Raw genomic sequence first — 11,001 nt, 5'->3', positions numbered from 1 at the left:
TGCAGAAGAAAGAAGGAAGGGCAAATACATTTCTTTAAAACTAGGGAATTAAAATGCTCTCAAAAGTTATCTGTGCAAAACAGCTGCAAGTCTAGCTACTTGTGTATGATGCTTCTCTCCCATTTTGCCTCTCCAAGTCTCCTCCAGTCTAACTATTGCAGCAACCAAGCACTTCTGTATTCAAGTTATCCACTATGTTCTATCTTGCATTTGAGTTGATCTCCCTGTCCTACCCCATTGCTTTAGAATACCTGCTGTTCAGACACAGAGCATGTCTGCTATCCTCCTGTGAGTTCTGCCCAGACATCAAACATTTCCTGAGCCTTGCTGGCTCACTGATGGTCTTTTTTTTCTTACATATAAACAGTAATGGTCTACAGTGGGACTAGGAGATAGAACTGCTGAGATTCAAGCAAGAGGTGAACAGCAGCTTTGTCTTGGCAAGTTTTAGAACAGGATTTTCCCAGATATTCCTCCATTCTGATGCTGCTGGAGCAAGTGGCCTTGGGTGGCTCCAGCCACACCGTGAGTACTGTGTTCAGTTCTGGGCTCCTCAATTCAAGAGGGATGTTGAGGTGCTGGAGCGTGTCCAGAGAAGGGCAGCAAGGCTGGGGAGGGGCCTGGAGCACAGCCCTGTGAGGAGAGGCTGAGGGAGCTGGGGGTGTGCAGCCTGCAGCAGAGGAGGCTCAGGGCAGAGCTCATTGCTGTCTGCAACTACCTGAAGGGAGGCTGTAGCCAGGTGGGGTTGGGCTCTGCTGCCAGGCAAGCAGCAACAGAAGAAGGGGACAGAGTCTCAAGTTGTGCCAGGGCAGGTCTTGGCTGGATGTTAGGAGGAAGTTGTTGTCAGAGAGAGTGATTGGCATTGGAATGGGCTGCCCAGGGAGGTGGTGGAGTCGCCGTGCCTGGAGGTGTTGAAGCCAAGCCTGGCTGGGGCACTTAGTGCCATGGTCTGGTTGATTGGCCAGGGCTGGGTGCTAGGTTGGACTGGGTGAGCTTGGAGGTCTCTTCCAGCCCAGCTGATTCTGTGATCTATGAAAAGACAAGGATCCAGGTAATGTTCAGCACCTAAATTCCACTCCACATGGCTCCTCTCCTTCTCCTGTTTTATTGCAGGTGTTAATATGGCAGTTTACTTTGGGGCTAATTTTCCTAGAAAGTAGAGAATGCTCAGGGCCATCTAAACTAAGATCCACAGGGCAACAAACAGAGTGTCAGCTGGGAGTCATGGGGAAAGTTGTGGATCGGAGGCTAGAAGCGGAGCAGCGAATTTAACTGGTCAGATAGAGCGGTCAAGGGACTGCCTGTTGGCATCACTGCCATTTTAGAATCTCTATGAACTGGTGGAGTTCTGAAAGAAACAAACTCCTCCATCAGAAATGGAGCATTTGTGAGACATTGTTCCTGACCAGCCCTCACAGCTAACAGATATTCCTGAGAGAACATCACTGCTTCAGCTTCTTCCTTTGGCTGGGCTTTGTTTCATTCTGCTTGGGGGGTTTTGGTTGGGTTTTGATAATTACTTTGTTGTTGTTTTTCTGGTGGTTGTGTTATTTTGTTCTAAATCCTGGAGCTAAGTAACTTAAGAAAAAACACTATTTTGCCTGGTATTTGTTTAACAATTCATTTAATGGTGGATATCCCTTCACAGCATATACTTCTGCAAATTATCTTTTCTGTCAGCCCAGTTCAGTCTCCAGAGAAGACTTCTGGGTTTTGATGAAAATTGCATTTTCTATTTTGAATAAATACAAAAATGCTTTTCTCTATCTCTCCTAATCCAGCTGAATGTATAAAATGAGATATAAGCAGAAATTTAATTGATTTTACTTTAGATGATAGGTTCATGCATATATGAGTGTGTTGAATTCAGCTATGAGCCAAGTTCAGCACAAAAATCATAGAATCGTAGATTTAACCAGGTTGGAAGAGACCTCCAAGTTCAGCCAGTCCAACCTAGCACCCAGCCCTGCCCAGTCAACCAGACCATGGCACCAAGTGCCTTGTCGATTCTGTTCTTGAACACCTCCAGGGATGGTGACTCCACCACCTCCATGGGCAGCCCATTCCAATGCCAATCACTCTCTTTGGGAAGAACTTCCTCCTAATCTCATAGAATCAACCAGGCTGGAAGGGACCTCCAAGAGCATCCAGTCTAACCTAGCACCCAGCCCTGGCCAAGCAACCAGACCATGGCACTAAGTGCCCCAGCCAGACTTGGCTTCAACACCTCCAGGGATGGCAACTCCACCACCTCCCTGGGCAGCCCATTCCAATGCCAATCACTCTCTCTGCCAACAACTTCCTCCTAACATCCAGCCTAGGCCTCCCCTGGCACAACTTGAGACTCTGTCCCCTGAAGAAGCGTGTCTGTTCTTTCTCCTTGCCCTCCCTGATGGTAGATTCACTGCTGCTCTATGCACTGGGAAAATGCACGCAAGTGCTGCCTGCCAGTGCCAGCAGCATGGCTTACTCTCACACCAGGTCTTCACGTTTAGACAGTGGCGATCCCCTTCCTGCACATCCCCTGCATCCAGGCTGCTCTTGGACCTGGATTAGGAAGCTACTGTATGAACCAGGCTTTGCAAAGTATTTTATGTGAAAATGACAGGGAGGGTGTTGCAGGACGAGGGGAATTGCTTTCCCCTTCAAATATTATTCTAATGAATGGTCAAGAATTGTGCACCATCACGTTTCTATGGCACACAAACCCCACAGCAGCAAGGACACAGGGGCAAGATTGATGGCAGCTAATTTCCACTGCTCTGCCTGTGCTGAGCCCTGCCTAAGTTGCCAGGCTGCTCCCAGCAACCAGCCTCACTGACAGTCTGCTTGTGAATCTCTGTTTCAGGGTCTGCAACATCAAAGTAGCTTTAGGTTGTCTGTAAACTGCCAACAGACCTATAGGTGGATGGGCTGCAGGCTTCCTGGGTTTGTAGGCAACGACACTGAGGAAGTAACAGGCTGCAGGCAGCACTATGGTTAGCTCTGCCTGCCAGCTTCGATTTTAGGTCTTTAATTTCCTCTGGTTGCAAATGATGCTCAAGGGCTGTACTATCATTTCAAGGCTCTGCCTCATACCACGTTTTTTTGGAACTGAGATTTTAATTATTTCTGCATCCATCCATAGAATCTTGACTTGCTGATGTGTCTTGACTAAAGTCTTTAGAATCATTAAATAATAGAATCAGCCAGGTTGGATGAGTTGAGAATCAGATCAACTTATCACCCAGTCTTATCTAAACAACCAGACCATGGCACTAAGTGCCTCATCCAGTCTATTCTTCAACACCTCCAGGGACAGCGACTCCACCACCTCCCTGGGCAGCCCATTCCAATGCCAATTACTCTCTCTGCCAACAGCTTCCTCCTAATATGCAGCCTACATGTTCCTAGATTAAAACCATTGATTTTTATAAAGATTTTAATACATTCAGTATGGCTGAAAAAATGACTTGCTGCCTTCTAACCTAACAAATGCTGGAAACCATTGTGTTTTATCTCTAAAATTCACTTCTAAAGAAACAGGAATTGTGTGGAGCATGTCATATTTGTGTACTGTGCATATTCATATAGCTATTTAGACGAGGTGTGCTTGCATTTGTTCTCTTTCTCCTTACTGCCTGCTACTCAATCCACTGGGTTAGGTAAAGTGGAGAAAGTGGAATCTTACCTCTGTTGAGAAACAAAAGCCAGGGGGCTCAACACTGGATGGCCCTTACAGAGCATTTTAACATCTCATAACCACCACTACCAAAAGAGATAAAATGGATTTTTTTTAATGATGTCTTGTTGTTTTTTTAATGGAATTTCGTACATTGATAACAAGTGCTCTATTTTCACATTAAATAAATAAATACATAAATAAAGCAAGTAAATAGAGATGCTTCAACACTGAGTAAGCCATGCTGTAGATGATTCAAGAGCTTTTACTTTGGTTATGACTCTTAAGACCCATACTTCTCACTAGAATTACCCCAGCTACATCATGGTACATATGTGCTGGTCTGAGGCTAATATTTACTGAGAGAAATTAAATCCTTAGCTGTGAGAAGAAAAAAACAACAACTGTAATCTATATCCCTCAGTTTTCTGCTGAGAAACACAACTCGTCAAAATATAGATAAGACACTCACTGCTCACACACTGCTCAGCTCTCACTTCTGCCTGTGCCCTCTTTCTGGTGGTCTGGTCTCTGTGGCTGACTCTGCTTTTAACTCTCTAATCCACCTAACCCCTTTTCCCTCTAACCTCCTGGTCTTTTTTGACATCTCACCTCAGATCTCCAGATTCATCACGTCAGATATACAGGGAGTGATCTGGTTATTTCTGAAGGGAGGGAAAGAGGGAGCAGGCAGGGGGTTGGATGCCCTCCTGGGGACTCTGTTTCTGGGCAGGGTGTTGTGTTTCTGTGTTACTTTTAATTTGTATATAACTGCATATATTTGTGTGTATCTGCATGTATATTGTGCTAAGCTGTGAATATAGCTTCATTCTTACTTTCCAGCTCGGCTGAGTCTAGTCTGGAAGGGCAGGTAACACCCAAACCATCACAACATATCATTGCTCTGTCTTGTGAAAGATCTTAGAAAAGTAAGGATATTCCAGTGTAATGAAAATGCATTATTTTCAGTGATGATAAAGCCAATAACAATACCCTTACCTAATCCTTTTCTATACTTGGTAGGGTTTGCTGAGAATTACAGCCTTTATTTGACTAGATATGTTCTGGGCAGGAGAAAATGAAAGTGAGAAATTGTCTTGTAAGCACACAGGTGCCCAAGAGAAACGTTAAAGCAAAGAGGATGTTCAAAGTAAATAAAAACATAAATCTTTGCCAATGGGTGTAGACCTTCATGACTACTTCTTACTTCAGCTTGCATAGCTGCACTTGCATGATGACTCTAGGTGACTAGGTACAATCTTTCTAAACCCTACACTTTCCTGATGTAGGTTAAGGCATTGCTGATCTAGTGTTTAACAAGGAGAAATATTGAGCAGCTGTGATACAGCTGCCTGCCTCACTCTTGTGGTGGTAGTAACATTTGTATTAATATACATATTTTATTCTGGTTTTATACAGACTGGAATTCAAATTGCATGGGATCAGGAGATCGAGGGATGGAAACTCTGCAGACACTGAGCAGTGGATGCCTGCCCAATATTTTCAACTAAATACAATGAAAAATACTGAGGTAGGTATGTTCATTTAGTACTGCAGGACTGAAAGTAGCTTTTCAAACGTCTTTCCTTACTAAATGCTGAAAACTCTTCAGGCTGTAGACTGTTTCGTAATTGACCCTGTCTTCCTGTTGCACTGAATCGTGATGTGCTGCACTCTGCATCCTTTAGACCATCCTTTTCTTGATGGTCTTGATCTGCAGATAGAAGCCAGAAAAGCAGATAGAAAAGCAGAAAAGAGAGAAACAGTTTTTCAGTGAAGCAATCTGAATGAGTTTCTCTTTTCTTGGCATTTCATCAATTGTGATTTTAGAGCCCTGAATCTCTTGCCTTTTACTCATTTCTCTCATGATGCTGTGGGAGGAGACTCAGCTGATGCAAATGGGGATGCTATCACATGTATTTTCAGTATGATTAGAAATTCCCCAACAGCTACGAATACAATCCCTACTAGCACTGGTGGGAGGCACCCACATATCCAACAACCCATCAGGGCACATAGATCTGTGTTGGGTAGAAGCTGACAGGGCTGTGAGTTGGGTGTTGACTGAGGCTGCCAACTCTAAGTCTGAAAGCCCAGGTGTGTTTGTCCCTGCACTGGGACTGGGTGATAACTGCAGGAGGGTCACAGTCTTTGGGAGTGATTATCCTTCACTGAGACACACAGTGGTGTGCATTGATAACAGCTGCACATTGCTCACCCTGTGCTGAGCAAAGCTCCTTTGTTAAAGAAAGAAAAATAACCCATTTCTGGAGAAGTGTGGCCCGCAGGGCAAGGGAGGTGATTCTCCCCCTCTACTCTGCTCTGCTGAGACCCCACCTGGAGTACTCCATCCAGCTCTGGAGCCCCCATTACAAGAGGGATGTGGAGATTCTGGACTGTGTCCAGAGAAGGGCCAGGAGGATGCTCAGAGAACTGGAGCAGCTCTGCTATGAAGACAGACTGAAAGAGTTGAGGCTGTTCAGTCTGGAGGAGGCTTCCAGGTGACCTTCTTGTGGCCTTCCAGGATCTGAAGTAGGCTACAAAAAAGCTGGGGAGGGATTTTTGAGGCTGTCAGGGAATGACAGGACTGGGGGGAATGGAGCAAAGCTGGAGGTGGGGAGAGTGAGGCTGGAGGTGAGGAGGAAGTTGTTGAGCAGGAGAGTGGTGAGAGGCTGGAATGGGTTGCCCAGGGAGGTGGTTGAGGCCCCATGCCTGGAGGTGTTTAAGGCCAGGCTGGATGAGGCTATGGCCAGCCTGATCTCAGCTAGGGTTGGAACTGTCTGATCCTTGTGGTCCCATCCAACCCTGACTGATTCTATGATTCTATGCATACTGGTGTGCTGTTTTGAAGCTAATTGGAATATTTTAATGAGAGAAATTAGATCATAGGTTGTGAAAACAAAATAAAGATGATGTCTGTAACATTCATTGGTCTGCTGAGAGGGAATAAAAAGCCAAAACATAAACAATGTTTTCTTTCTTTGTCCTGCTCCTTTCTCTGCCTGATCTAATCTCACCTCTAATCTCAGCAATTTACAGGTAAGCTTTGCTGGCCGCTGCTGGCATCTGCTTTGTGTTGGTTGTCTGTGACAGAGGGGATGGTAACTTCCTTTCTGCAGGAGGGAGTTTGGATCTCTGTAGTATTTCCAGCCTGTATATCACTGTAAATACTTGTTTGCATTGTGTATAGATGCTTGTAAATTTTGCTATGCAGTAAATACAGCTTCATCTTAATTCCAAACTATCTGAGTTAGTCTGGGAAATTTCATATAGTGTCTGGGGGAAAGTTCCTAATCCACTGCAACTGAAGAGAATTCTGCAGTGAGTCTAAGGTGCCAAGTTGCCAAGCCCGAGAAACCCTCTGCTTTGATACAGACTTTAATCAACTTGGCCCTTACGCAGAAGGAGACGAAAACCTAGTGCTCTTAGAAATTAACCTTAGCTTTGACTGAGACTGAAGGTCAAGCCTCATTTAGCTCATCCTTTGAAACGACTTAGCCAGAGTTTGCATGTACATTCCCCCATCCACACAGGACTCATCACACTCCTGCCACCTTAGGGTGCTGGAATTTCTGCGTTTCCCAAGCATAAAATCTTCTTCATATTCTCCCAGTCCATGCACTATGGACTAACCTCCACAGCTGCACCTAGCAGTCACCTTCCTTTCTATGGCATTCCTGAATCCTACGCACCTAGGAAAGGCTGTAATGTAATACTTGGCAGGCCCACACCCCGTGTAACACTAAACTCTGTTCACTCTTTAAATGTGACCACTCAAGCCGTAACAAAGCAGAAGGCAAGTGAAACAGTATCTCAAGTCTGCTGTTTAGAGCCACTATCTCTTCAAGCCATCCTGAATTTTTGCGCTTGACAGATTTTGATGTCTGGGGAAAAAATTCTTACTGCATTGGCCCCCAAATTCTTTCCACACCAGCAAATCTGTGGTATTTATTGATACCATACACATCTTGACACCCCTACCAATATTTGTGACAGATCACAGAATTAACCGGGTTGGAAGAGACCTCCAACCTCAGCCAGGCCAACCTAGCACCCAGCCCTGGCCAAGCAACCAGACCATGGCACTAAGTGCCCCAGCCAGGCTTGGCTTCAACACCTCCAGGGATAGCAACTCCACCACCTCCCTGAGCAGCCCATTCCAATGCCAATCACTCTCTCTGCCAACAACTTCCTCCTAACATCCAGCCTAGACCTCCCCTGGAACAACTGGAGACTGTGTCCCCTTGTTCCATTGCTGCTTGCCTGGCAGAAGAGCCCAACCCCACCTGCCTACAACCTCCCTGCAGGTAGCTGTAGAGAGCAATGAGCTCTGCCCTGAGCCTCCTCTGCTGCAGGCTGCACACCCCCAGCTCCCTCAGCCTCTCCTCACAGGGCTGTGCTCCAGGCCTCACACCAGCTTTGTTGCCCTTCTCTGGACACATTCCAGTACCTCAACATCTCTTAGTCCTAGGAATGCCTTTTGTCAGTGTGATCGGATTAAGTGAAAAAAGCATGTAGGCTGTAAGGAACCTCTACCCTCTTCCCCTTCTTAACTTGCTACAGAGTGATGCCACCTGCATCAGGTCACAGATGTCAGGGCAGATGGTGTGCCACCTTATGTAATCTGGCAGGGACCATGCAATAGTAGAACACTCTGTCTGGGTGAGGTTATACAACAGAGTATCTGTCTGAGTCTGACAGCACCAAACCAGCACCTGAACTGAATTTACAGGCAACATGAATTTACAAGGATTCAGAGAAATCAGGGCCTCTGTTTCATGTTAAAATAGACAAAAGTATTTTAGATCAGATTGCAAACATAAGTAATCACAGCAAAATAAAGAACAAAACAGTGCACAAAGAATGACAGTAAAAGGTGGTGGCAGTACAAAGAGGTATTTATCCCTGGGCTGAGTAATAAGGCTGCCTCCCTGTTGTGGATGTTGATGCTATAGACTAGGTCTCTGCAGCTAAGAGTAGGGTCCTCTTGTGTACTAAGACATTCTTAATCCACATAAGGACATTAGGTCATCAGTACGACATTTCTGGAGAAGGCCTTCCAGGATCTGAAGGGAACCTACAGGAGGGGAGGGACTGTTGACAAAATCTTGTAATGACAGAACAAGGGGGAATGGGTTTGAACTGGCAGAGGGGAGATTCAAAGTGGGTGTTAGGAAAGGGTTCTTTGCAGTGAGGGTGGTGAGACACTGGCACAGGTTGCCTGGGGAGGTTGTGGCTGCTCCCTGCCTGGAGGTGTTCAAGGCCAGGCTGGATGAGGCCTTGAGTGACCTGTTCTAGTGGGAGGTGTCCCTGCCTATGGCAAGGGGTTGGATCTGGATGATCCTTGAGGCCCCTTCCAACCTAACCCATGCTATGATTCTAAGTATGCTCATTTCATACTAATGAGTATCTTCACCTTTTCCTAGTGTTGTTACCTCCTATCAGTCTGACAAAGACCCATTTGTTCATCTGCATTGTTTTACCAGACTTGTGAAGCTGCTACCTTTACTTACACTTTGATAGCTTCTAATGATCCCTGGTAACATGTCATCTACCAAGGATGAGGTCAGTGGGACTTTGGGATAGGCTGTCCAAGGAGGCTGTGGATGCCTTCTCCTTGGAGGGTGTTCAAGACCATGCTGGATGAGGCCTTGAGGAGCTGAGTCTAGCTGAGAGGCCTCCCTGGCTATGGTGGGGAGGTTGGAGATGTCTAAGGTCACCCATTCTATGGCTCTCTGACTACTGAAGTGTGATTCATATTAGGAGGAAACAAAAGGGGGGAGTTGTGCCTCCCTGGGATGGACACTTAGAGTGGGAACTGGCAGGGATCTTCTTCCTGTGCTTGCGCCAGGGGTGCGTGGCAGAGCTGGGAGGACACACGGAGCAGACCGCGAGCGGTGAGCAGATGATGCGGGCGCACGAAGGGCCTCGGGCACAGCAAGGACTGCAGGGGCTCGTTTGCATGCCTGACACACATGCCTGAGCTGAGCGTAGCAGCGGGACAGGATGTGCGCCTGTGGCACCAAGCGGGCAGAGCGCAGGCTCCCGGCGTGCCTAGTGACGCTTGCTCCTGTTTCAACAAAGAGGTTTTACATTGTCTTTGGTACTGACTGGCCTGTGCCTGACATCATTAACAACGGGAAAGAACCAGGAGTACAGCCACCAGAGCGTGTTTTAGCCTGGTGCCAAGGAGCTGGAAATCAGCCTCTGTAGCCGAGGGCGAACAAGCTGCCGTGGGCGAGCTGTGGCAAGGGTCTGCTAAAGCAAACCAGGCTGCCGAAGGTGCAGAGACCCGCGGGCAGGGCAGGGCAGGGCGGCTGCCTGGCCTCACAACGGCCTGTGTCCTTCCCTGCTGCTGTCCTGCTCGCCTTCATCTGCTTCCACTTTCAGGAAAGCTCCAGCGCAGCCCGCCCGCGGCTTCGGGCACCTTTCCTCTCCCCACCTTCCCCTCCAGCAGGCTCTCTCCTCGCCCCGCTCGCCGCCGGCGGAGGCCATTTTCCCGCCTTCCCGCCTCCCAGCTCTCTCCGCCGGAGCCGCGGAAGGGAAGAGCCGCCGCGCAACGGCCGCACCGTGCGCCCCTCCGCAGGCCTGGCCCGGGCACCGCTGCCGCCGGGGCCGTGCGCCCTGCTCCCGGGACACCCGCACTGCTGCGCGGGCGGGGCGGCGGCGGGCGCTGGGCGCGGCGGCGAGGAGCGCTCCGCGGGCGCGTCTGACACCGCCACCTTGCGGCCGTTCGCCCGCAGCGATCGCTGTGCCGCAGCCGCCGAGCCGGCCGGAGCCGCCTGTGCATGGGCCGCGCACCTTGCGGCTCGGGCTTGTGCCGAGATGTGTCCGGAAGGGAAAGAGTAACCTCGACCGTTAAATGAAGAGAGAGTTCATTTCTCTTTGGCTTCCATGTCAGCATCCAGTCCCGAGAAGGAAGAGCCAGGAGAAGGAGCTGGTTTCTCAGCACGCTCTTTGGTCTGCTTCTCTCTGTCAGTTCCTCTGTTGTGACGGACTTGAGATGTATCTGTACAAACGAAGATGCTGCTGTACAACACTGGAATCATAGAATCACAGAATCAAGCAGGTTGGCAGAGAGCTCCAAGCTCACCCAGTCCAACCTAGCACCCAGCCCTGGCCAATCAACCAGACCATGGCACTGAGTGCCTGATCCAGGCTTTAATTGAACACTTCCCGGGACAGCGACTCCACCACCTCCCTGGGCAGCCCATTCCAATGCCAATCACTCTCTCTGACAACAACTTCCTCCTAACATCCAGCCTGGACCTGCCCTGGCACAGCTTGAGGCTGTGTCCCCTTGTTCTGTTGCTGCTTGCCTGGCAGCAGAGCCCAACCCC

Source organism: Pogoniulus pusillus, chromosome 12 (assembly GCF_015220805.1).
Source record: "Pogoniulus pusillus isolate bPogPus1 chromosome 12, bPogPus1.pri, whole genome shotgun sequence".
In the NCBI taxonomy this organism is placed as follows: Eukaryota; Metazoa; Chordata; class Aves; order Piciformes; family Lybiidae; genus Pogoniulus; species Pogoniulus pusillus.
This window is presented reverse-complemented; position numbering follows the sequence as displayed.